Source organism: Talpa occidentalis, unplaced genomic scaffold, assembly GCF_014898055.3.
Source record: "Talpa occidentalis isolate TD23 unplaced genomic scaffold, MPIMG_talOcc4v2.1 talOcc4.7, whole genome shotgun sequence".
Taxonomy (NCBI): domain Eukaryota; kingdom Metazoa; phylum Chordata; class Mammalia; order Eulipotyphla; family Talpidae; genus Talpa; species Talpa occidentalis.
In genome coordinates this window covers 95,364,738-95,392,695 of record NW_023605083.1, presented here as the reverse complement: position 1 = coordinate 95,392,695, position 27,958 = coordinate 95,364,738, and the positions used below count along the sequence as shown (strand labels likewise).

General features: G+C 37.3%; 1 pseudogene; it reads right to left on the bottom strand.

The window, feature by feature from the left end:
- LOC119231513 (elongation factor 1-alpha 1-like) lies at positions 1 to 27,958 on the bottom strand (annotated as a pseudogene).

Below are 27,958 nucleotides of genomic sequence, written 5' to 3'. Positions count from 1 at the left end.
TCAGGTGGAGCTGGTCAAATAGGTAGAGAAGGATGTGGAGCTCAGAGTAAAGTCAGGACTGGAGACAGAAAAATCATCATCATCATATAATGTGTTCCTGGGTCTGGGACAGGAGGAGATCACGTAGGGCAAGAGTGTAGGTAGACGTGAATAGAGGACAAAGATGATAACCTGAAAGATATTCAGCATCTAGAAGTCAAGGGAAAAGGAAGAGCTGAGGAGGCCAAGAAGCACCTTTCTTCTTACAGTACTTAGTTTCTTTTACTTAACCATGCATACCACCATTCCATATTGCAATGACCTGTCACTCAGCTAGTGGGTTGCCTTTGAGGTTATGGGCTCTGTATGATTTTGCATCATCCATGTCTAGCATAACATAGAGACTGGCACACCTTGGGTCCTTCCAATGAATAAATGAATGAGGTTAAGAGGTGTTGGGTGTCAGGCTGAAAAGACAGACTTTTTTGTAGTCCAGGAGTCTCTAGAAAACAATTCTGAGAAAAATTAGGCTCAAGATTAAAAGAAAAGTAATAGTTCACAGACATCCCTATGAGCGCCAGTTTCCTGATCTGTAAAACTTGGGAAAGTGATCTCTAAACTTAACTTCTGTGGATATGGTGAACATGAACTGGAACTCTCTGGCTTTCTTCTCCACAATCAGCAAGAAGACAAAACAATGCATTTAAGTTGCGCTTCCTTTGTGGATGTTCCTATTCTTTTGGTCTTTTGTCTGTTTGCAAGGAGATCAAAGCACATCTTGTGAAATGTTTTGGCCCAGATTAGAATTTAAGATGCACAAAGGTCAAGAATGGACACTAATAAAAAATCGCTTTGACCCTTTTGAACTGGGAGCCACCACGGGGGTCAAAAGAAACCAGGTGTATCCCTGCTAGCCCTCGGACATAAAGATGTCTTCTCTGAGGAGTCAAGCTATGAGTTACTGACAGCTTCACATCTAGCCCTGCCATGCTGGAAAGCCAAATCTCCCTCTCTTGACTTACGGGACTGGCAAAGACAGTGACAGGAACCTGGCTGAGGACCCTGGCTGCAATCCTGGCCCCTGTAAAAGCCCAGCGGAGTGCTACAAAGAAAGGCAACCTTCAGAGGTTAACCATGATATTTACAGTTTTATAATTTCTGTGGAAAGCTGTAGTCTTACGTTCTACACATTCAGCAAGTTGAACAGACCCTGAAAGGTTTAACTGTTCAGTTGAAACTATAATAAAGTTTATTTTGGTTAAAACCTGAAATGAGTCTGAGTTTGGATTTTTCAGCCTGGTGGCTTCATGTAAACAGTTTACTTAACATCGTTTTTGGCTCTTTTTCAATAAACCACCATGATAATCCCATTCACAGACAAAACAGATCACAGATTAGCAGACAGGCTGCTGTAAAACAGCACATTACCTGCTCTTTGTGTGAAATGTAAAGATCTGTTTTAAGAAAGTACTTGTCCTCTGTTTTCACAGCTGAAAACATAGTTTCTTTGGACTTCTATGGAAGAGAAGGAACATTACATTGTTTAGCTCCTTTTTATACCACAAAAATAGATTTTAATTAAGCACATAAAGTGAGCTGGGCTAGGAGCTGTTATTTTCCAGAGAAGGCATGCTGGCTTTATTCAAATTGGAAGAGACCCCAGGAGAATGCCAAAATCACCTATTGCTTACATTTCATTTTAATGTGCTCAAGTTCAATAAAAGTTTATCATCTCCATTAAACCAGTACCTATTGGAACTGATTTAATCTTGTTAGCACAAAGAACCACATGAAAAGAAATCAAGTCCCCAAGACAAGATTGTGCATAGCACAGTTTGGGGGTAGGGGGAGCATGTGGGTTTAGTGGATAAATTACATAAAAGAAATGAAGTCTTCAAAGGCAGAGTACCTCTTACCTGCTCATATGTGCACACATGTGTGTGCATGCATGTATGCATGGCTGTAGTTCATGAGTGTGCATACATAGACCCACATACTCTGCTATGCAAAGCTCTGGCTATCAGCCACAGTGCAGCACACCCAGGAGACTGCCAAGCTCGGGAATCCTCAGCTGCTCAGTGTCACAGCACCGCTATACTCCCACACGGATCATGAATTGTGTGACATTTGAACAAACAAATGTCATGCATAGGGGTGCTAGTCAAATGTCTACTGGCAACAGCACAATGAAGACATATATCTTGATTCCAGCTCTGGGGAATTATAGTCTGTGTGTGCACAAAGACACAAAGCCACACATGAACACACATATGTGTGCACACATGTACACATCTATCTTTACAGGGGTGAGTCAGTTTGCTCTTTACCCTCTTTTCCGTATACCAAAAAGCCTTCTGTAGTTCATGACTAGAAATCAAGCCCAAGAATTCAGGGATGTTAGATCTTTGATTTAATTTATAGCTTGACCTTAGAGCTTGGTCACGTTGGACCTGAATGACAAATTGGAAGGGTATAACTGACTCCCCACAGAAGTTGGGTTGCCCTGAGACACATCTCATAGTCTAGTGGATATGGAAGATATGGTCTCCATTCTCAAAACCTCATCTACTCTACTCTGCAACTGCCTGTCTCCAAATACCATCACCTGGGGAATTAGGTCTTCCATATATGATTTTTGAGGACATTCAGTCCATAACAAGACCCTGTGGAGAGATCATTCTTTTGAGATCCTTACACAAAAGTCAGGAAGAGGACAAAATAATATCCTGGATCAGAATGCTGGCCTCCTCTTCCCTTTAACTCACTGCCAGACTCCTTTTAACTCAGAGACAGACTGAGTGCCAGTCTGCACCAAGTTCACATGTTCTTCCCTCCTCTGAGAATCACCTTGCCCACCTCTCAGTGGGCTGGCTTTCTCGGTCTTCAGATCATGGTAGCTCTTCACAGAGGTCTCTCCCACGTCCTATGTGCAGTCCCCTCTGGGGGACTACTAATCACTCTAAATCACTTTATTTTTCCAGAGCACTGAAAACTGGGTAAAGTATTTGTCTGTTTCATTGTTTATCACCTGGATGCCCACCCCCAGCAATGTGAGCTCCATAATACCAAGCACCTAGTCTTTCAAGATCAATTATATGTTCCCATAAAAGTCAAGGACAGTATCTGGACGTGGCAGGTATCAATAAGTAAATGTTAATGAATCATAAGTCCAATGAAAGGTGAGTGTGGGGGGAGAATAATATTTTTTAGGCCTTTGGACCTTGTAAATTGGGATGGATTTTGACAGATATACATGTGGGATAAGGAAGGAAAATTCCAAAAGACCACATTTAAACATTTTCATTTAGCACAAACTCATAAGTTTTTTTGGAGAGGATTCTTTGAAGACCTTATTCTACTGTAGTACTCTGGAATTTACATCAGGAAGTTCTTCTTAATGTCTGACCTAAACACTGAACTTTTTCCTTAACTCATTTCATCCCATCTTTATTTGTCATTCAATAGAAACACTAAACTCTACTCACTATAAAATTCAATAGAAATATAAAGTTTACTCATCATCCTTTATAAATCTTTTGCATTGGGGAAGAGACAAGTGAGAACCCATAATGCTCCTGTTTTCCAAAATATGCTCAATAATAGTTGAAGCAGGTACATAATTGTTGTTTTATGTCCATGGATGACTTTGGATTTGGGTTTGTGTTAGGGAAACTTCTTGAGTTCTCATTTGAGTATGAAGAGCATAGTGGAGGAGTAAGAAGGCACACCATTTCCTTGATACTGTGTTTTAAAACTTAACTTGAATCCTAAGGACACAGGCAGTGTGTCCTTAGCAAAGAACACTTTGCTATGTAGGCATTCATTCAGCAAACAGTAGTGTTGCTCAGGGGCCAGTATTGTGCTTGACATGATCCCATAGTAGGGCAAAGTGAAATGTTAATCCTATAGATGGTACTTAACTGTGGAATGACACATGGCAAAGGTAGAATGAGAAGGCTTCAAAAGAAAGTCAAATAGAGTCCTCTGCACAACATCTTAGAATTCTCTGGACCACAGCCTCAGTTGTAGTCAGAGTGAAGTCACAGCCTAGACCAGGACTTGCAGAGCCCATAGGACCAGAATTTATCACTCTGCTCTAGGCACGTTAGCTGCGAAGCAGGGGGTGCACTCTCTTTGTGAGAACCAGCTCCCAGCAGCCAGTATCCCAGTGCAATGCTCCTAAGGTTCTGTTGGTGGGTTAGCTTTGGTCTACTCCTCAGTATACAGAAAACATAAATTAAGGTTAAAAAACAGATTAAGAGAAGAGCTGACTTTGATGTTTAGAGCCTTAAGGTTGAAGGGAATTCTCTTGGCTGATTCACAAAGGGAATAAAATGCCATCATAAGGAGAGTAGCTTTAGATTTTCACTTTATCTTCAAAATAAAAGATTAGGGACACAATTCTGGTTGAGATGGTTAAGCGGGTGTCCGTATAATTGAATTTCACGCTCATTATTTCTCTCTGAAGTGGTGTACACAAGCAGTCATTGGAAAGCAGGTTTAACAAAATATATTGGCCAGGGCCTGGCTGACCTTTGAAGCTTTTCAAAATTTTCCAATTTTGTTCATTCTTTATGGTTCCTGTGCAATATGTATGAGACAACACTGATAGAGTCAGTGAACCAACGATGTTCAAGATAAGCATCTCTTCCGTCAGCAAATGTGTCATAGGATTTGAGCATTTTATTTTCTGCACAAGATTAGACATGGTCTGGGGATTACTTTATACTGCAGTGGCTAGGCAATTTGCCTGTAGCATTGACATCTCATAACTGAGCCAAGGTATGAACATATGAACATTCTGTGAATACTGTAATGGAGGATCAGTGTCATATTTTTTCAAGTTCATAGACTAAATACTAGAAAAGGCATAGAATGTGTACACTATGGACTCTGGGTGGTAATGATGTTTCAGTGTAGTTTCATCAATTTTAACAAATGGGCCACTCCAGTGGAAGATGTTGTTAAAGGTGAGGCTGTGCATATGTTGGAGCAGGGCCTAAATATGGGAAGTCTATGCCTCTGTTCCATTTTGCTCTGAACTTAAAATTGCTCTAAAAGAAAATTTAAAGAATATACCAGGGCCACAGTAGTAATTAAAGTGGATATCAGTGTCCTAAGTTTGAGTCCATGTTTCTTCTTTGTTATTCAAATTTTCTTTTTAAAAAAGAGGTTGTTCAATGCAAAAGAATGAACTTCTTATAGTGAATATCAGGAATCGATTGGGTAAAGTTGTGAGCTCCTTTGCAGTGATCACATATAAATTGATTGTGATTTGAAATATTACCTGTAGATCCCATGGGAGTGGTCTGCTAGATGAGGGAAATTCTTATTTGAGCAATGCTGTGATCACACATTTGGAAACAAGTAATCATATGTACATCTTTTCTCCTAAGTCAAAGTTTCTAATGCAGTGTTTTGGCGGGTTCACCCTTGTATTTTCTGTTGGAGCAAAGTCAGGGTACATGGGTCTAAAGTCTTGACTGCAAGGTGCTCTGAATCTTCTTTGGGACAGAGGATTGAAGGGAATGACTGTTTTTTAAAAAAAATTAATTGAGGTACCATTGGTTTACATCATTGGTAGTATTTTGGAAGTACAGGCTCCCCTCTATGAGGTGCATTGTAGCGTACCCCCCCACCAATGCACCCATAGCCTTCACCATAATTCACTGTGTCCTCTTTCTATCCTCAACTTCTCCCCCTCCTTTTCTCCCTCTGGGTGGCTCAGTTCTGTGGTTGACTTTTAAGAGTTGGTTTTTAAAGATTGTCTTTTGCCTTTTGGTTTCTCTGTATTCCACATGTGACACCATTTATATTTATCTTTCTCCTCCTGGCTTATTTTGCTCAGCAAAATCCCTTCTTACTCCACCCATGTTGCCACAAATGGCATAAGTTTATCCTTTTTGAACACTGAATAGTATTCCAATATGTATATATACCACATCTTCTTGATCCACTCATTTATTTTTTGGGTACTTAAGTTGTTTCCATAGCTTAGCTAATGTAAATAATCATAAGAATGTGACTTTCCTTTTGAATTAGTGTTTTAGTATTCTTTGACTAGATACCAAGAATGAGAATTGCTGTACCATTTGGTCGATTCATTTTTTTAAGAAACCGCCACACTATTTTCAACAGGGGCTGGACCAGTCTACATTCCCACCAACAAAGAAAGAGGGTTCCTTGTTTCTCCATACCCCCCACTAGCTCTTATTGTTCCTGGTCTTTTCAATATGGGCAGGGAATGGCCATTTCTTGAGCTCCCGTATGTCTGGCACTGCTGTAATGCCTCCTGTTCATTATCAGAGAGTTACAGACATCATCATTCTTACCTGTGCTTTTCAAAATTTCTCTAGATAAAAGTCAGAGGTTTTGTTTTGGTGGTTTGTCTTGTGTTTTCTCTGTTTCTTTCCCCATGTTGTCATACAACCATATTTTTGGTTCACACTTTGATGATATGCTCCCAAGGATCATATACTTTGTTATTAAGTAGTATCAAATTGCTAAAACTATATCTAAACATTTCCTCTCAGTTTTTTATTATTCATCAGGAGATGTACAGTGATGCATCAGCGCCAGGTCTGTGCAACACATTTCTTTAAGCAGAAAGATGTATATGATGGTCAGAGAAAGTAATCAACTTGCCCTGGACCATACAGTAGGTAAGGCCTGCAATTCCACTGCAGGTCAGGATAACTCGTCACCTATGGTTTACATATAGAAGCCATAAAAAAGGCTGTCAAAGTAGTAAAGTTACTAGATTTTAAATCAGTTATCCATGCAAAGGGAATGGAAGAAAGGAGAGCCTCTCATCTTCTCTGTTTTTTCAAGTGCACTCAAACTAATGAGACCCATTACTTCCAGTTTCTCCAGGGGAACCAGAAGTCGTGGTGCCTGTTCTTATATGTTCTTCCCATCTTATTCCCTACTGCTGCTACTCCTTTGTCACCCCTTCCGAACAACAACCTCAGTGTAAAGTGTGGAACTCAAGGAGGTGGAGGGGAAAAGTGGCATCAGAGCATTGAAATAAATTACAGTGTCCAAAGAGCCCTTGGGAATTCAAACATAGCAAAATTATTATGTTTAATGTAAAAATTGAACTTAAAATAATTCTTCTCTGTGTTTAATAACAGCAGGTATGGCTAAACTAAGCCAAGTCAGCTAGGTCCTCTCAGCCAGGCAGCCTGGTTTCTCTTAGCAAAAAGATAAAGCAAATAAGGGCTCTTGAAGGTTAATAGAATCTATCACCTCCTAAAGAATGCAAACTGTATAAATATTCAGGTTTTAAAATAAAATCACCCAAAGCCAATATTGCAAAATGAGGTCAGCTTGGTCTGGCAGGCCCATTGACTTGTCTTTTGTGCTGTGTGCTGTTGTGTCTTGTGACCAGAACATCCATGACATATAGACACAGCCTTTGCCTCTAGATTGTATATTGAAACTGTAAAAGCAGAACTCCCATAGCTCAAGTTTATAGAAAAACGTGACAATGTTTGAAGTAGCTTAGCTGAGACTAAAACAGTCTGACATCACAGCCTTGGGGAAGATGATGGAGATTTCTTAATTTCTTCAGAAAATTGAAAAAACAAATTATTTTCAGGTGCTCAATTGGCCACCCAAGCACATCTCCTGGACTGCTGTTCTTTTCTGGTTTTAGAAAATCACAAAGAGATAGAGACGCTATTTAAGATGTCAGGCATGTCTTATAATTCCGTGTATTAGACAATGCTGGTTATTCTCCATTTGCCCCCCAAACCACCAGTTATTTCTGTATCCTTGTCTGCTTTGTTCCATATCCTAGGAGAATGACCCAAATGAATTTTATTAATTGGGCTACTTAACTTCTGACTTCTTTTAGATTTGGCCAACAGGAGCCACCACTAGGAGATTGGAGGGCAGAGAGAGAGAGAGAGAGAGAGGTCATGTGCTAGTCCTGATATGTGTCTCTCTTCCTTGCCTGTACCTCTCTCTAGGCTCTCTCACACAATTCCCTCTCACTGTCCCTTTTTGGCCAAGGTACAAGTTTCAGTTAACCTGTCACTGGTCCCTGGATCACTTACTTTCTTATTCATTAATTCTGTCCATGGCCCCATCTGTTTCCTATTGGGACTCTGGATGATGTGTCTGGATGAAGCTTAGCCTTACATGTCTGGCCAGCAGCTTCTGTGGCATAACAATACTGCATTGATTATGCTGACTATAAATGAGGTAATCTCTTGTCATTAAGAATAAATCAAGTGATCATTTCTTTCAAGATTTTATTCTTCTATATTGCTTCCATTCTATCACCTGCTGATGGAGAAAGGAAACAGTGCTTTATTATTTTTCTCTTTCTTGTTTTGGACTAATTAATCTTTAATCATTGACAGTCTATACTTTAGAAGTACAAACTACATATTGGTGTATTTATAATTGTTTCTTGAGCTTCTATTTCCCCTCACTTGGAGGAGGGGTGGGTGTGGAGATTTATGTAGCTTCTTTCAGTTTAAAGCAGGCTCTTGACTCATAACATGGTAGAATAGGAAGGTTCTGATAAATCACTCAGTACAACTGTAGAAAAATTAATGTTTGTTCTCAGGAAGTTTCAGCAGTTTATCACTGGCAGCAAGGAACTGAAACACAGATATCTTGTTCTGAGATTGGTGACTCACTGTTGGGAAAGAATAGGAGGAGGGCATGGGGGTTGTGGTCAGGGCAGCAACCACACCAGTGAGCCAGACAAGTTGGGGACTGGACAGACTATGCAGGTTTACCATCTCAAAAAAACATATCAAAATTGAAATATCCAGCATATTTCTTCCGTTAAATTTTGTTTTAATGGATCTGAAAATTCTGTGGCAGTTGTTTGCATTAGAAAGTACTAATTTAAAGAAATAGCTTAAAACTGCCACACAGGAAAATCAAATGTTGCAAAAAAATATTCTCCTTTTGAAGTTTTTATGATACATTGTCATTAACCAGATTTTTACTATTAAACTTAAGTGGTCAATTGAGATAAATAGTTCTGAGACCATTCTTCCACCACTGATTAAGACTAGGGTAGGAGGTATTGGGGATAACATCTCTTTAGCCTTCTGAGCTTTCTGGGCAGGCTTGGTTATCTTGCCAGCTCTAGTGGCCTTCTTGTCCACTGCTTTCATAACACACACAGCAACTGTCTATCTCATATCATGAACAGCAGAACAGTCCAGAGGAGGCTAGTCCATGAAACTTTCAACTCACATGGATTTGCATGAATCATTTGAACTGTGACAACATCATCAGATTGCTAGACTTTGGAGCCATCTTCCAGCTTTTCCCCAGAAGTACAATCAGTGTTCTTCATTTTAGCAAACTTACAAGCAATTTGAGCTGTGTGACAATCCAGCACAGGGGTTTATCCATCACTCATTATGTCAGGATGGTTCAGAATAATCACCCATGTTATAAAGCCTGCTGCTTCTATTGGTGGGCCATTATTGCTGTCCAGCTGCATTGCTGTGATGAACATCTCTGATAGACATGTTCTTGACATTGAAACCTACATTGACCTCAGGAAGTGTTTCACTCAAAGCTTCATAGTGCATTTCAACACTTTACTTCAGTTTTAACACTGACAAGAACAAATGTGCCCACCATACCAGGTTTGAGAAAACATCTCAACTCAGCCCACAGGGACAGTCCCAGTACTAAACATTTTGTAGATGTCTTGGAGGGGGCAGGCACAAGGACAAGTTGGACAAGTTGGTGGCAGGATGCAATCTAGAGCATCAGGCAGTGTGGTTCCACTGACATTGTCATCTTTACGATGGAAGTGACTTTCCATCCCTTGAACTAAGGCAGATTAGCACTTGGCTCCAGCATGTTGTCACCATTCCAACCAGAAGCTGGCACAAATGCTACTGTGTCAGAGTATATTCAGTTTTCTTAATGTAAGTACTGACTTGTTTAACAAGATGGTACAAAAGATCAATGAAACCAAAAAATGTTTCTTTTAAAGGAGAAACATAATTGCTAAACCCTTAGTTAGGATTACTAAGAAGAGAGAAAACCAAACTAAAAAGAATCAGATGTGAAAGAGGTGAAATTACAATAAATACTGGAGAAAGACAAAGACTCATAAAAGACTTCTATGCATATCTATATGCAAGCACTGGACAACCTACAAGAAATGGACCACCTTCTAGTACAGAACCAGGATGAGATAGACAGTTTGAATAGACCAATGACAAACATTGATATAGAATGGAGGTGAAGAAGATAATCACTATACTATAGAAACAAAGAAATGAAAGAATAAGCAAAAAGATCCCTAAGAACAAAAGCTCAGGACTAGATGGTTTTACTAGTGAAATTTGCCAAACCTTTAAAGAATATCTAATACCTGTCATTCTCAAATTCTTTAAAGAATTGAAGAGGAGGAAAAGTTCCCAAACACATTTCATGAGGCCAACATTACCTTGACCCCCACGTCAAACAAGGACAGCACAAAAGAAGAAAACTATAGACTTATATCTCTGATGAATATAGATGCAAAAACCTCAGAAAAGTCTTCACAGATCGAAGCAGCAATATATTAAGATAGTCATTTGCCAAGACATAGTTGGATTCATTCCAGGGACAAAAGGCTGGTTTATCATATGCAGATCAATCTCATTTACAACATCAGCCAAAAAGAAAGACCAAAATCACATGATCATTTCAATAGATGCTGGCAAGAATTTGATAAGATTCAACAAATGATAAAAAAACTCAATGAAATGGGAATAAAAGGAACATATCTCAACATAATAAAGACCATATATGATAAATGCACAGCCAACATACTCAATGGTGAAAATCTGAAAGCATTTTCCCTAAGATCAGGAACAAAACAACTGTCACCACTAATGTTCAATAGAGTATTGGAAGTCCTAGATGATGCAATTAAGCAAGAAAAATATATAAAAGGAATCCAAATTGGCGAAGAAGTGAAACTATCACTATTTGCAGATGGCATGGTAATATACATAGATAATCCAAAAGAGTGCCAAAAAACTACTAGAAATAGCAAATGAACACAGTAATATGGCAGAAAACAAAATCAGTACACAAAAAGTCTGTTGTGTTTCTATGGGTACATAATTAGAAGATAGAGAAATTAAGAAAACAATCCCATTTACAGTAGTACCAAAAAGAATGAAATGCCCAGGAATGACCTTAACATGGGAGGTAAAGTATTTACCTGCTGGAAACTATACAGCAGTTAAAGGAAGCAAAAGAAGGCACAAAGAAATGGAAAGATATCAGTTGTTTATGGATTGGAAGAGGAAACATTTTTATAATAGCCCTATAAAACCAATATACCAATTTAATTTTTTTTTGTTTGTTTATTTATTTATTAGAAATCCGGATGGGACCCAGAGCAATAACTCAAGATGGCCCGTCTTCAACAGCAGTGAACAAAAATATTTAACCTTGAATTCAGAATCACCAGGAGTACACACAAAATTACGTCATCAACAATGCCGATTCTGGACACTGTTTTTTCCCAAAGTGCTAGAAATAACAGGTATGTGACTTTTTAGTTATAGCTTAGTCAGTTGATTGTGGATTATGTAAATTGAGGGAAATGTAGATATCCAAGACATGAAGATGATGTTAAAATTTGTATTTGTGACTATATAATTAATGAATTTAAATTAGTATGTTATTTTTTTTAATTAATAAATTTTATTTTTATATTCCTCATACATTTGCAATCCCCCCATTCTGACCCCAATCCCTCCTCTCCCGCCCCCACCACCCCCCAAAAAGTGTCTCTGGTTCATAGTTTTTGTTGATTTTGATTTTCACTTTCTCCTGAGGTCTGCGCACCATGTGGAACCCTCTTTGGCAGCCGGGGATCGAACTGGCACTGCAGCCACCGGGGAGGCCCAGGAAAACCTTTTTAACAAATGGTATTGGACTATGCACAAAAACCAACTCAAAATGGATTAAAGAACTAGACATAAGACCTGAAACCATAAAATATATAGAAGGAAATATAGGCGAAACACTACATGACATGCACCTCAAAAACATCTTTACAGACACATCACCCTAAGCAGTAATAGTGAAGGCAAAGATCAACAGCTGGGACTATCAAATTAAAGAGCTTCTGCACTTCAAAAGAGACAATAACCAAAACAAAGAGAAAACCCACTGACTAGGAGAAAATTTTTGCACACAACACTAATGCTAAATGACTGATCACAAAAGTCTACAAAGAGCTGATGAGACTCAACAAAAACAAAGAAAATAATCAGCCAAAAAAAGGGGAAGAAGAGCTAAAAAGTAACTTCTCCAAAGAGGAAATGCAAATGGTCAACAGGCATATGAAAAAATGTTCAACATCACTTGTAATCAGGGAAATGCAAATCAAAACTACAATGAGATACCATCTTATAGCAGTGAGAATGGCACATATTTAAAAAAACTAGCAACAACAAATGTTGGCGAGGATGTAGAGAAAAAGGAACTCTGCTGGTGGGAGTGTGAAATGGTCCAACCACTATGGAAAGCTGTATGCAGATTCCTCAACCTACTAAAGATAGAGCTTCCATATGATCCAGCAATTCCACTCCTAGGTATTTACCCAAAGGACACAAAAAACATTAATTCAAAAGGTCACCTGTACCCCTATGTTTATAGCAGCACTATTTCCAATAGCTAAGCTATGGAAACAACCCAAATGCCCAAAAATAGATGACTGGGTCAAGAAGATGTGGTACATATACACAATGGAATATTACTCAGCAATCAAAAAAGATAAGCTCATGCAATTTGCAGCAACATGGATGGAGTTGGAAGGGATCATACTCAGTGAAATAAACCAGAAAGAAAAAGAAAAATACCAGATGGTCTCACTCATGGCAGGAATTTAGAACACCTAAATAAGGGACCAGGAAAAAGACTAATTATAATAAAGAAAAAATAAAAAATCAACAAGCAACTATAAACCAGAGATACACTATGGGGGAGGGGGAGGAAAGGAGGGATTAGGGTCAAAATAAGGGGGGTGGGAATTGTATGGGACTATAACCAAAATAAAAATGTATGCATTGTGCAAAAATGAAAAATGATGTGAGAATTATGTAAAATAAAATATATTAAAAAAAAAACAAATGGTGTTGGGAAACTTGGGATAGTCACATATTAAAAAAAGAAAAAAAAAAGAAATTTGATCATTACTTAATTTCATACACAAAAAATAATCCGAAAAATCCAAAATGAATTAAAGGCTTGGATATAAGACCTGAAACCATAAAATATATTTTAAAATATAGGAGACGCACTCTTGGTTATCAACCTCAAAGAGGTATTCAGGGAAAAATCCTAGATAGCAAAGGAGACAATAACAAAAATAAAGAAATGTGATCACATTAAGCTTCACTTTTATACTATGAAAGAAACCACTACAGAAAGAAAAATGGCAGTCTATGGGCTGGGAGAAAATATTTGCACATCATAATCTGACAAGGGGTTAATTTCAAAAACATGTTGAGAACTCATACAATTAAAAAAAACAAACAAAACAGCCCAATCAAAAAATGGGCGAAACACCTAAATAGATACTCCTCCAAAGACGTTCAGTTGGCTTACTGGCACATAAAAAAAAAAATATGTTAACATCACTTATTATCAATATAAGGCAAATTCAAATCAAAACCACCCTTTGAGAATGGCTTGTATCAAAGAAACTTGAAACAACAAATGTTGGTGAAGATGTATAAAGGAACATCATCCACTATTGGTGAGAATGTAATTTGATGCATCTTCTATGGAAAATTGTATTGAGATTATTCAACAAAATACAAATGAAAATACTATATGATCCAGCAATACCACTTCTAGATGGTTACCCAAAGAACATAAAAACATGAATACAAAAAGATTTATGCATTCCTATGTTCATATCAGTATTATTGAAATATCCAAGTCATGGAACCAACCTAACTATCCATTGATGGCTGGATTAAAAAAATTATGAAATATATACTCAATGAAATACTACTCAGATATTTACAAAGAAGAAATAGTGTCTTTGAAACAAAATGGATGACTCTTGAGGTGATTGTGCTAAGTGAAGTCAGCCAGAAAGAGAAAGATAGTTACTGGGTGTTTTCACTTATTTGTGGAATATAAATAACCAAAGAAAACAAACTGGCAAGAGACCAGGAATAATTCTTAGACTCTGAAAAATATACTGGTTTCTAGAGGGAATTGGGGGATAGAGGGGTTATAGAGGGAAGGTGACTATATTTTGGCATTGGCGATTTGGTGGAAAGATTTGGTGGAAAGCATGCCGTGTTCACATGTGGAAGTTATATACAAAATTCAAAAAATGCACAGAATTTTAAAATTTATTCTAATATTACAATAGGTAGAATAAATAATACAATAATACTATATATAATAAATATTCATATATAACATGTTTATTATAACATATAATATTATATGTTTATGAAAACAAGTGGCAAATCAATAAAATTTGAGAAGAAAAAAAAGCAAGATTTCTTAGGGAAATGATCATTAATCTTCAGGATTTCCCTGCCCTTTTCCTCATAATCACTGTCATCCCTCTCGTCTGGGAAGTTAGTGTGAGGATAATGGAAAGTTTATGTTTTGTTTTGTTTTTTTTTTAAGATTTATTTATTTATTTATACAAGCACTGGGTACAGTCAGAAACCTGGGCGGATGAGAGAATTCACCAGAGCCAGAGCAGGGAACAGAACAGGCAGAGTGACAAAATACACTGCTGAGGGGAGCAGCGGGCACAGCAGGAGAGGTCTGCCGTGCCATGTGGGACCCTCGCCGGTGGCCGGGTATTGAGCTGGCGCTGCAGAGGCTGCGGGCAGCTTCGCAGCCCATTGCTCAACTGCTGCGCCACCAGGGGAGGCCCTATGTTGGTTATTTTTTAAAGATTTATTTATTTATACAAGAACTGGGGTACAGGCCAGATGCATGGGAGGGTGAGAGGATTCACCAGAGACAGAATGAGGAACAGAACAGGAAGACTGACGAAATACACTGCTGAGGGGAGCAGCGGGTGCGACAGGAGTGGTCTGCCGCGCCATGTGGGACCCTCGCCAGTGGCCGATGATTGAACCGGTGCTGCAGAGGCTGCAGACAGCTTCACAGTGCAGCGCTCAACTGCCTGCACCACTAGGGGAGGCCCTTATGTTTCTTGTTGGTAATGAAAAATGGGTTAAGGGAGCATCACTCTTTCTGGGCAATACTAGTCTCTGCCCTGAGCTAGCTGATCTAATCTAGTTCCTGGGCACCCACATATCAGTGACTGCTCCCATAGGTCCAATCCCATGTGACCCTTGGGAACATCATCCTGTGCTCATTGTTGATGTTCTGGTACTGGCCTTTGCTTATAATATTTCTGCATTCTATTCTGACTCTTGCTAATTGACCGGTCATGTCAGTCCCTTTCCACCACCCCATGAGAAGACATAGAACCCCTACATACTTGCCATGCTCAAATTCTTTCTGCAGCCCATTGGCATAGATGCCCAACTCAGTTCATGGGCTCCATGTTGGTCTGGTGCCCAATTAAACATGAAATATTTTGAAGAGGTTTTGAAGTGAAGAACAAGCTACCATGAAATGAGATATACTCATATTCATCTTTCTTTTTCAACTCATGCACTTTTTTAAAAGATTTATTGATACAAGCACTGGGGTACAGGCCAGAGGCACGGGAGGGTGAGAGGATCCACCAGAAACAGCAGGGAGCAGAACAGGCAGAAGGACTGAAATACACTGCTGAGGGGAGCAGCAGGCAAGACAGGAGAGTTCTGCTGTGCCATGTGGTTATCTCCCTGGCCGGCCGGGAATCAAACCTACACTGTAGAGGCTGCGGACAGCTTCACAGCACTATACTCAACCCGCTGCACCACCGGGGAGGCCCCAGTACACTCATATTCATCTTTCTTTTTTCTGTTAATGCACTGATGAGAATTTTGAAATCAAAGAAATGATCAAGCCTCATGGACCTAATTTCTTATCCCTCTCCTTCCCGTCATAGCTCTTCCACCTGCAGCCAGATTCATTTTCTACTTCCTTCCTAGGCAGCGGGTGACTTTTCTCACAGAGTGTTGGGGTTTAGCTACCTATGTATTACAGTAAAATTTGACATTTGAATCTCAAAACTCTTGCATTTAATATTTCAGTGCAATTTGTGGCACTTGGTAATTCTCTTCAATTCCCAATAAAAGATTCATTTCAAACCTGTCATTTCTCTAGGAAGCAGAACTTACAGCTATTTTCTCTTTCTCACAAACATTGAGTGCCCATTACACTCACTGTATGCATATTGAATTTACAATAGAAAATAGTTTTCACTGTAGAACTTTGAAAATGGTCTTACACACATAAATGGATGTGCTTCACCAAAGAGAATAGGACCAGAATTGAAACTATTGTGAGATTTTTTGGTGGGACCTTTATTTCTCATAAGACCCAAATACTTGTTTAATTCAATCACAGCTTATAGTCACTAAATGGGAGTTTTGAGTTGATTGTTATGTTTGTTTAGCTAGTTGGTTGGAAGCCAAAGTCATAGTTTTCATTCAACTTTAATTGGAGTCAGTAAATGTTTTCATTATATTATAGACACACAGATTCTTTAAAAAACATGTGTTTAGGTCTAAGAGATGAGAGACAAGATCATTAGAATCTTCTGGGGGAGGTGGGAGGATGGTGTAAACACAAAATATGATGACAGTAAATTGGTGTGTCATCTTTATGTAGAAGTGACGGAACTGCTGGTTATTTTGATGGTAAAACAATAGCACTTGTCTCATAATCTTTATATACCCACTTCTGGATTTCAGACCCTCAACCCTTCCTTGCCTGATAATAGCCTCCTATGTCACCTAGCATTCCTACCAATCTATGTACTGTTGTGCCACAAAAATTATCCAGGGAGAAGGATTGACCTGATTTTTAGAATTCAGTTTGCTACTTTTAAGCAGCAATTTAAAAACTTTGAACTAGTGATTTTTTTTTTTAAGGTAAGAGGGTTCCTACTAAGAGATAGATGATTCAGCAATGGACCATTTCCTACTCCTTGCAAGTCCTCAGGGATAGAATATCAATTAGAGTGAAGAAAAAGATAAGCAAAGGACTTCACCTGGACTCATTGATATGATCTTAAAACCAAGGAGTAGGAAATATCTTGACCACCTGCAGAAGTAGCTAAATTGAAAATTTGAGTGGTCAGTCACTTGGGCCAGGCAGGTAAAGTGATTGTTGCTGGTTGTGTGCAGAAGATGATATGAACCAGCAGATTGGAGGAACCTCACTTACCTAAAGGAACTGTCATTACTCAGTGGATTTTTATGTAAGAATGCATAATTTTTGCAAGACCAGCTCTATGCATTGCACTTAGTCCTGGGGCTTCCAGTTTGTGACTTTAAACTATGTTATATCTGAGAGTTAGTGTTTGTTCTTGGGAGATGGTGTCAGGGTGTGTGTTATTAAACACTGGCCTTCTGGAAATGTGTTTGATTAAGGAGAAATCTCTGAGACATTGAATGATGTCCTGAATGAACTCCAACCCTGACGATTTTATGGACTACACCTCCATCTCCACACTGAAGAGATCTCAGGTACTGAGGACTACAATTCCCAACATGCTATGGATCTGGCTTCCTGAATAGGGTCCCTGGGACCTAGAGGTGGAGTTAAACAGGATTGCTTGGCATATATCTGAACACATGCTGGCTCGGGCTCTTATGCTTCTCTGACTTTGACTTGCACTTAGGGACTTGAAGGAGACACCTGGAGGAGAGATATATAGAGAGACAGTTGCAAGAGGTACTTGGAAGAGACATGTGGGGAGGCTGCTCCTGGTGCTTGACAGAGACAACAACAGGTGTTATCTTGATATGAACTGTGGTTTTGAATTTTGAGTTTCTCCTTCAGGCCCAGCTTTCTGGGAGCTGCCTAACCCCTGTCTTGTAGTTCCTTGCCAGAAAGTTCCTTAAACTTGTGACAAGCTATCAGGCTTCAGTGTCCCCACTTCAGGCCAACCCTGTTTGTCTGGACATTTGCCCACCAGGGGATGGGTAATTTGGGGGCTTTTATTGAGAAACTATTATTAGGAATATCCTTTCTTCTCATCCCTCACTAATTCTATTAAAGATTTTATACCAAGAGTCTGCTTCCTTTGCCTTTGTGCAGCAGAGTACTGGACCCTTTTTAGACCATCTACCCTTAACAATTTGGAATCCTTGGGTGCCCCTTGGTTGCACACTAACAAAAGCAGAATGCTGGCCAGTCATTACCCATGGGGACTCCAGGTTCCTGCATAATACCAGTGGATGGATGATAGAGCCATCCCTTAAAATGAATAACTAAAGAGATCACACTACTAATAAGGGAAAAAGGCAGAATCTAATCTTGTCCATCAGTTTCCCAATAAAACCCCAGGACATTTTCTTTTCTCCTAAAGTCATCTTGAACCATCAGCTACTAGTCATGCTTCCCTTTAAGACAGGGTAAGACTTCAATAACATGAGTCCTGGAAAGAGCTAACATGGACCCAAATTTTCTTGACTGCTGATTGTGTGACTCGAGCACTTAACTTTTCTCTGTGCCTTACTTTCCTTATCAATGTACAAGTTTACCTTCCTCATGGGACTTTTGTGAGGATTACATGAATCTGTCTATATAAAATCTAGTAAATAGATTTGGGAGATTAATAAGTGATTGCTATTACTTCTGATGTTATTTGTGTTGATAATATTAACATTTTGTTTTTGTTCTGTCTGTAATGTTTTCTTTAATACCCCACCCCCTCCTCTTGATTCATTATCCAAGAATTACTCTAACTTTTGCTAAGCACCCTGCTCTCACCCCATCTCTGGATATTGTATTAGGACTTCTTTTTTCATGGGGATTGTTTGTAAACTTCTGTATATTAGTTGTCAACAGTCTAAATGCCCTGAGGGAGGTCTGACAATGCTGCTGCAGTTTACATCTAAATATGTAAGCTATTTCAAGTGTCTGAATCTCTCTTACTTTAAAATCCAGGGAAATGATTATTTCTATTTAGTCTCAGAATTAATGCAAATATGGGGATGTCAAATCAATTTTATCCATTGAGTTCTGGATAAATGCTTCCTCTTCTGTGTCTTGAAATCCTAAGTACATTTGTTTATTGGTTTCATAGGTAAATCAAAAAGCATCCTTAATATATATAAATACAGGACTCCGTTTTAGAGTATGGAAGTAGAGATAAGCTTAAAATCTGGTTGACACCATAATACTTTACTCAGGAGAGACCCAGACATACTTAAGCATGGAAGAACAGAGAAGTCACAATTTATATTTGGTCCTTTTTGATTTTCCAAAGAAATAATTGGAAAAAAGTAATAATTGACACCTGTTGGATTCTGTTTATGTGCCAGGCACTGTGTTAATCTCTGCATATACTATCTTATTTGGAACTAAGAAAGGGCTGTGATGTAGGGGTTTTTATTATTTCCACTCTACATATTTTTATTATTTCCACTCTACACAGTCCACTCTGGGACTTAGAGAGGGTAAGGACTTTCCAGCTTCACATGGTATTGGAATAATTGAGGCATTAATTAATTTTAATATTATCTTTGAAGATAGTGAAGTTTCCTTATTTTCATTTTTACTTTCCATGTTACTGTTCTCTAACAAAATATCACTGTCGGTGAATTTCTTTAGCAGCTTCTATTTCAGTTTTCTTTATATGACCTTAATTTTCATAGTACTGTTTTCTCAATGAAACTATTTCTTCAGGTTATGATTATTTTACATATATTTATAACAAACTTATTGTATGTCAATTAGTTCTAAGAATTGATTTTGGGGGGAGGAAATGATACAAATAAGTAGATACGAATCCTTTGAGTGGCTAAATTTAAATGAACTACTGGTAACTACTACAAATAGGTGGCTGACTTAAGAAACAGTGTTTATAAACTTTTCTATGCCAAAAAAAAGAGAAAATATAAATTTTGAAGATAACCCATACAAAAAAAAGAATACACCACTATCATTCAAGTCAAAGAATGAATGTAGTTTTACATCCATGATCTTGTAAAGTACCATTTAGAAATAAAGGAATGGGCCACTGTAGAATTTTTTATTATAAGTTTATTTATTATTTTTATTTATTTATGCATATAAGAACTGGGGTGTGGACCAGAGGTGCAGGGGGTGAGAGGATTCACCAGAGACAGAGTGGGGAGCAGAATAAAAGAATCTACTGAAATACACTGCTGAGGGGAGCGGCAGGCTAGACAGGAGAGGTCTGCTGTATCATGTGTGTCAGCTCCCTGGCCAGGGATCGAACTCATGCCACAATGGCTGGCAATAACTTGATAGCGCTGAGACTTTAACCCCTGTGCCACCAGGGAGGCCCCACTATAGAAATTAACATATGACATCATCAACACAACACATCATCAACACTTTAACCCTGCCAGAAACCATAGGCAGGGAAGAAAATAGAAGAAAAGTTGTAGAAACCCTCACCTAATACCCACAACTAGAGGAAGTAGAAAGAAGAGTAAAGAGGCAATCGAAGTGAAAAAAAAAATCAGTCAGCTAATCCTGAAATAATAAAAAGTAAAATTCTGTTCAGAATGGAAGTTCTTTCAGACTATCATCACTAAACTGATTTAAGAGGGATTGTAAAAATAAAACTGCTACAATTTGCTGAGTTGTATCTAGCAACTCAGCTGGGAAAATACAAAGAGTATATACATATCTCAGAGCTAATTGTCTTTAACACAAGCTGAGATTTGTCAGAGTGAAAAGAGAAAAGAAATAGTTCAAGAACCATGGAAGAAATGGGGACTCATGGAAAAGGCATAGACAATCTCCTATGAGTTATCCTGTTCATTAATGGTCAATGCTGGAACATTTCACCCCTCTTTTCCACTATCTGACTGGTAGAAGAGAGGAAATGGCTTTGGTTTTGAATAGAGGCACTGAACTTGGAGAAGATGTTTAAAACTTCCCTGTCAGAGGTGAAAAGTTGATGGCAATTTTTTAATTACAACAAAAAGTTCCCAGATACAAGGGCATCATTGGCAGATGTCTGATATTTCCATAACTAGATGAAAGGAAGTGTAGACCAGAAATTTTACAAATTTATAGTAGAAAATAACAGACTAAATTCACCTATTGTAATTTTTGATGGCACCCAAAACTCTTTCCCCTTTTCATTGCCAAATCCTGCCAGAATAAACAATTACTAATGAAACGTGACCTAAGAGTTCTCTGGGCTGCAAGAATAGTGAAAGAATTTTGTAAGTATCCAGCCAGAAAAAGCAAGTCACTATATGAAGAAAGAGAAAAAAAAAACTTGCACAATTTGATACTTTCCATAAAAACATTCACCATTAAGAGATTATAGAACTACATCTTTAGGATTACTTCTAAAATAAGTAAAGTGACCGAGGAATTTTTAAGTCCAGTTAAATTATCATTCAAATATAAAAGGCAGCAGTGTTACATATCCACATAATCCAATATTCTGAGATTACAGTTCATGCAGGTTATAGTTTCTCGATAAAATACAGGATGTCCTGTTAAATTTGAATTTCAGATAAACAATAAGTAGTATTTTAGGATAAATATGTCCAATATATGACATGGAGCACACTTACCATTTCATTGTTTATCTAAAATTCAAATTTTACCAAGCTTTGTGTTTTTTTGTTTGCTAAATCTGGCAACCAGAATACAAGGAATTTTTGAGTAATTTATGAGGAAATTTAGCCATTTCAGTGGTAAGTCAAAGGGGAAAAAAGAAAATTGAGAAGCTGGACTGTGAAAGCAGTAGTATGAACACCTACCCTATTAAAGCATAAGTCTAAAGGAGTGGGGAATGAGAAATATGATTTCAGAAAAATATGAAAATATCACTACATAAAAGAAACAATATTAATCTGCATTTTCATATGTAAGTGCATATATATGTCAAAAATTCTCAGCTATGCTGACAAAAATTGGGAGGAAGAAAGATGAAGCTATGAGAAATAAGAAGTGAAATAATTTCCTCTTCTTACATGGGAAAAAATGAATAGATGCAGCTCTATTTTAAAGTTGATAAATGAAGAGTAGAGTTTGGACGTTTCATTGTATCACTAGGTTGGATTCCCTGGGCAGAACAAGAATAAACCACTGCCTTAAAATATATTTGCTGCAGAAAATCAAGACAAGTTCAATCTGGTTTCCACTGTAAGTAAGCCTAGTGACAACGCACTGTCACTGCAAGACGGTACATTACAAACACAAACTGCTTTGACTCAGGGGCTCAGCTATGCTCTCAGAACTGGTGTCTTTTCCTCACTTGCCTTTCCTTACTGTGTGTCACGCTCCTTCTGGGACATATGATTACTGAGTGGGCAGAAGGGCCCTCACTATTTAAATGATTATTAATCTTTTGTTCTTTGAAGAGCATGTCTAATAAAGAAAATTTAAGATAAACACATTGAAGATAGGTTTACTGTCTTAAGTTAGAACTACTTACAAACGAAAACAAATAACATTACTAATTATCAGGAAAAATTTTTTTTTACAAAAAAGAAACATAAAGCAAAAGATACTTAATAAAGAAAACACAAGGCAACATTAAAATCAAGGCTGAATGTAAAGTAAAAAAAGGTGAAGTAACAGAAAGAGTGGCACTTTATAATACCTGTCATAAATCTAAATATTATGGGATCAACATACATAAGGCAACAGCTGAAGAGAGGGAAGGAGATTTATAGAAACACAATGGTAATATATCGCTCTCCCTTACCCTTGTCAACAGTTTGTGACTTAGCTTTAGATAGAAAGAAGTTAGCGTGTAATGAATGTGACTAATATAGCAAGGATAATTCAGTGAATGTAAAACAAACTCCAGATCTCAATGAAAAAGAAAATAGATGTTTTCTAAGTGCCATGTTATAACATTAAAATAAATCTACAATTCTAATAAGCAGAAATAATACAGACCTCATTTTCTTACTGTGTTGCAATAAAGCATAAAATAGCAAAAATAGAGTCAAGCAAACAAATATCCCAAATACTTGGTAATAATAAGAAAAAAGTTCTTTAAGCTACTATTGGATTAATGAGTAAATTCTTTTTTGTGTGCCTGTGTAGAAGAACTGGGGTGTAGGCCAGAGTTGTGGGTAGGGGGTAAGAGGATTCACCAGAGACAGAGTGGGGAGCAGAACAGGCAGATCTGCTGAAATACACTGCTGAGGAGAGCAGTGGGGCAGACAGGTCTGCTGCACCATGTGTGGGTTAGCTCCCTGGCCGGGAATTGAACTCAGGCCTTAGTGGTGATAATGCTGACACTTAACCCCTAGGCCACCAGGGAGGTCCCTTTATGACAATCTCTTTAACTAGACTTTTGCCAAAAAAAAAATATATATATATATATATATATACACACACACACACATGCACGTGTGTGTGTGTGTGTGTATATATATATATTTATATATAAATCTTTGTTATGATTGTTGACGGTAAAACTGGTAGAGCTGCCAGGAACCTTTGAGGTGATGTAATGATGAAACTCAAATCAGAATTTTACATTTTCTTAAATAAAATAACTACTGACTATGAGAAGAGAATAACATCGTGTACAAAAACATTTACAATCTAAATATGTCATAAAAATAGAATGAGAATAAATAATTTAGACATTTAAATTATGGAGTTGAGAAAAAAATTGAGTAAAAAAAAAAAAACAACAACCCATGACAGTCAGTTAATTAAACAGATAAATCCATATTGATTGAGGAAAAAGAGAGAAAGCTTAACAAGCAAATTTAGAAACAAATCAAGAGAAATAAATACAGATAAAGACATTATTAATAAAAACATAAGCTAAAATCATGGAGTATTTTAAACTCCAGGCAAAATTTACAAACCTGATATAATTGTATTTTTTCCTCTAGGAAAATATAAACAATCAAAATCGTCCCCCCAAAAGAAAGAAAACCCAAATAAATAATTGTAGATAATATGCAAATGTTTTCAGTATCAAAAGGTTGTGTTAAACTTAATTTCACAAGAGAGTTCTCTGAAACTTTCAATGAATAGAAACATTCAATTCTATTATTGGCTTAGAATACAGAAAATAGAACACAGAGAACATAGCAAAAATTAGTTTTTAAATTTCTTTTTCAGAGTCATTATAACATGGGACACACATGCACACTAATACATAACACCAAAAATTCTAGAGAATGTCATTTATATTGAGGTAAAAATATATGTAATAACCATTCAAATCAAATAATCAAATAATAGGTAAATAAAACAATGCAATTACCAATAAATTCATACAGTATCACATCACAGCCAAATGCATTTCATTCTAGGAAAAAAGGAATGATTCCATATTCGAGAATTCATTACTTTGAATTAGCGTTGTAACCTAGATAAGCATAATATTAGAGCGACTAATGCCTAAAACATTTCATAAGATTAACATACACTTTTAATAAAAACACTTTAGTAAAATAATGGTAGTGGGATATGTTCTTACCACTTATTTACACACACACTCCCTGAAATCCAGCCAAGTTGTTACTGGAAAAATAGTAGAAGTGTCTAGTTTCATGAAGTTTCAGATCAGGAGTAAAAATGACATTCTCACTTCTACTTCCTTTACTTAACATTGCTCCAGAAACTCCAGGCAATACAATTAGACATGAAATTAATATAATGAGAAAATATTTACAAAGAAGGAAGCAAAACTGCTATTTGGGTACCCAAAAAATACATAGAGAATCAGCATAAAACCTATTAGAAATGACAAGAGAATTTGGATATATTCAAGTCAAAGTTTTCCGTTATGTATTTGATAGCTTATTAGAACATATATAAATGTTAGTCATAATGATAATAGCACTAAAGCATTTATGAAATGTTTCCTGTGTGCCAAATTTTCTTTAAGTGCTTTCAATAAGTGAACTTATTTGATTCTTAGAATAATCTTTCATGAATGAGGATAATCACCTTTGAAATAGCAAGAAGATAAATTACCTAGGAAGCAGTTTAGTGGAATGGTTGTAATTGACACCCAGGCTGGCTACTGTGTACCTTGTACAAGTTATTTAACCTTTTGTCTCTGTTTCCACATCTGTAAACTAAAAGTGTCAATAGTATGTACTTAATGTTGTTATGAAATTGAATGAGTTAATACAAGTAAAATACTAAGAATAGTATATAAGTGATAGTTATCATTAATAAATAAATCTTGCAAAAAATGTATATGGCCTTGTGCCTCCCTGGTTGCGCAAGGGGTTAAGCACAGCACTGTGAAGCAATCCGCAGCCTCTGCAGCATGAGTTCCATCCCTGGCCAGCCAGGGAGCAACCCATATGGCACAGCAGACCTCTCTTGTCTCCCCTGTTGCTCCCCTCAGCAGTGTATTTCAGTCAGTATGCCTGTTCTGTTCCCCTCTCTGTCTCTGGTGAATCCTCTCACCCCCCTGCATCTCTGGCCTGTACCCCAGCTCTTGTAAGCATAAATAAATAAATCTCTTAAAAAAGTATATGGCCTTTATGAAGAAAACTTATTAGCAAGGCATATAAAAGTTTCCTCCCTTTATTTAGTACAATTTAGTTACCAGAGACTCTTATGATCTTATTTAAGCATTTAATGAATATTAATAGTAAATCACACATTCTAGTTACAAGTGATTTACCATGATTTAGAACCCTAGAGATGATGAAGTGAAGAATCGTCATATAATGAGTCAAGGGTCTTATGGTGACCACACATTTTCATGATCTGGAAAATGTAACTAGTGAAAGAACAAAGTTTTCATGAATTTCATGATAGCTAATTAACTTATAGTTAAAGAATAAACAAAACTTTTGGAAAGAGAATTTCAAGACAGCCATTTCTATTTTTTATTTTGGTGAGAGTTCATTGTTTAGCTTGAAATCTGAAAGATGATTTTTAATGTATAAAATCCAATATTAAACTTTGAACTTTTGAACTTTTTCAAGATTATTCCAAGTCAATTAAGGCATAATGTTTACTCTTCAGGGTACTAAGCGCTTTTTATGCTTAATTTTTTTTCCAAAATGCACTATACACCAACCCCCATGTCTCATTATTATGAGATTTGATAAATTACTTGGATATAATTCATCAGAGATTCAGCATTTAATTTTAGAACCCAATGAAAATATATCATCAAGCAGTCTCATTTAACATCTATTGGATATATATGTTTTTGTTACTTATAAATATTTAGTTATAAATATTAAGTTAAGAAATTGTATTTTGTTTCAACTGTCATTAAACCCATGTTTTCATGGTAGTCAGCCATCTTGATTCTGTCAGCAGTTAGTGTACTGGTGACCCCATCATGGAATCAGTGACTCAGCCTATATGATACATGATAATAGAGAAAATAATTTGTATGACTCAAAGTGTTGTGATAATTTAGGACCAGATAACTAGACTCAGATTCCAAAAGAGTTGAGGGAAACCACATTACCATACAGATCTCAATTTATCTTTGCAACATTGCAAACTATAGAAAATAAAAGGCTCAACTTGCCAATATTTCCCATTAACATTAAGAAACTGGATTCACCAGTCAAAAAATGGGCAGAAGAGCTAAAAAGAAACTTCTCTGAAGAGGAAATGCAAATGGCCAACAGACATATGAAAAAATGTTCAACATCACTTGCAATCAGGGAAATGCAAATCAAAACTACCATGAAATACCATCTCACACCAGTGAGAATGGCACATATTAAAAAAACTAGCAACAACAAATGTTGGCGAGGATGTGGAGAAAAAGGAACTCTTCTGCACTGTTGGTGGGAGTGCAAACTGGTCCAACCACTATGGAGAGCTGTGTGGAGATTTCTGGACCTACTAAACATAGAGCTTCCATATGATCCAGCAATTCCACTCCTAGGTATTTACCCAAAGGACACAGAAACATCAATTCCAAAGAGCACCTGCACCCCTATGTTTATAGCAGCACTGTTTACAATAGCTAAGCTTTGGAAACAACCCAAATGCCCAAAAGTAGATGACTGGATCAAGAAGATGTGGTACATATATACCATGGAATATTACTCAGCATTCAAAAAAGATAAACACATGCAATTTGCAGCAACATGGATGGCGCTGGAAGGGATCATGCTCAGCGAAATAAGCCAAAAAGAAAAAGAAAAATACCGGATGGTCTCACTCATAGCAGGAATCTAGAAAACTTAAATAAGGGACCAGGAAAATGAATATAAGAAAGTGAAAATCAAAATCAACAAAAAACTATGAACCAGAGACACTTTTTGGGGGGTGGGGGGCGGGAGGGGAAGGATTGGGGTCAGAATGGGGCGTTTGCAATTGTATGGGGGAATATAAAAATAAAATTTAAGATTAAAAAAAAAAAAAAAAAAAAATAAAAAATCTATCATGACCAAAGAGTCAAAAAGTAAAGACATGAGGGCCTCCCTGGTGGAGCAGGGGTTAAAGACAATGCTGTCAAGCTATCACCAGCTACTGCAGTACAGGTTGGATCCCAGCTGGCCAGGGAGCGACCCACATGGCGCAGCAGACCTCTCCTGTCTCGACTGCTGCTCCCCTCAGCAGTGTAAAAAAAAAAAAAAAAGAAACTGGATTCACATTTGTCCTAGAAGATGTTATTAAATAGTAACATTTAATTGAATTTATTTTCAATTTATTAATTTTTAACATTATCTTGAATTTATTTTCAAGAACAGATTAAGTCCACAGCAAAATTGAGTGGAAAGTATCAAGAGTTCTCATATACCTTCTAGCCCCTTATATGCAGTATTCCCCACTATCAATATCCCTCACCAGGTTCATCAATTATAACAATGTATTTCACTTGATCATGGTGTATGATCCTTTTAATATATTGTTGAAGTAAAGTAGCCAATATTTGTTGAGGATTTTTGGCATGTTTGTCATCAGACAT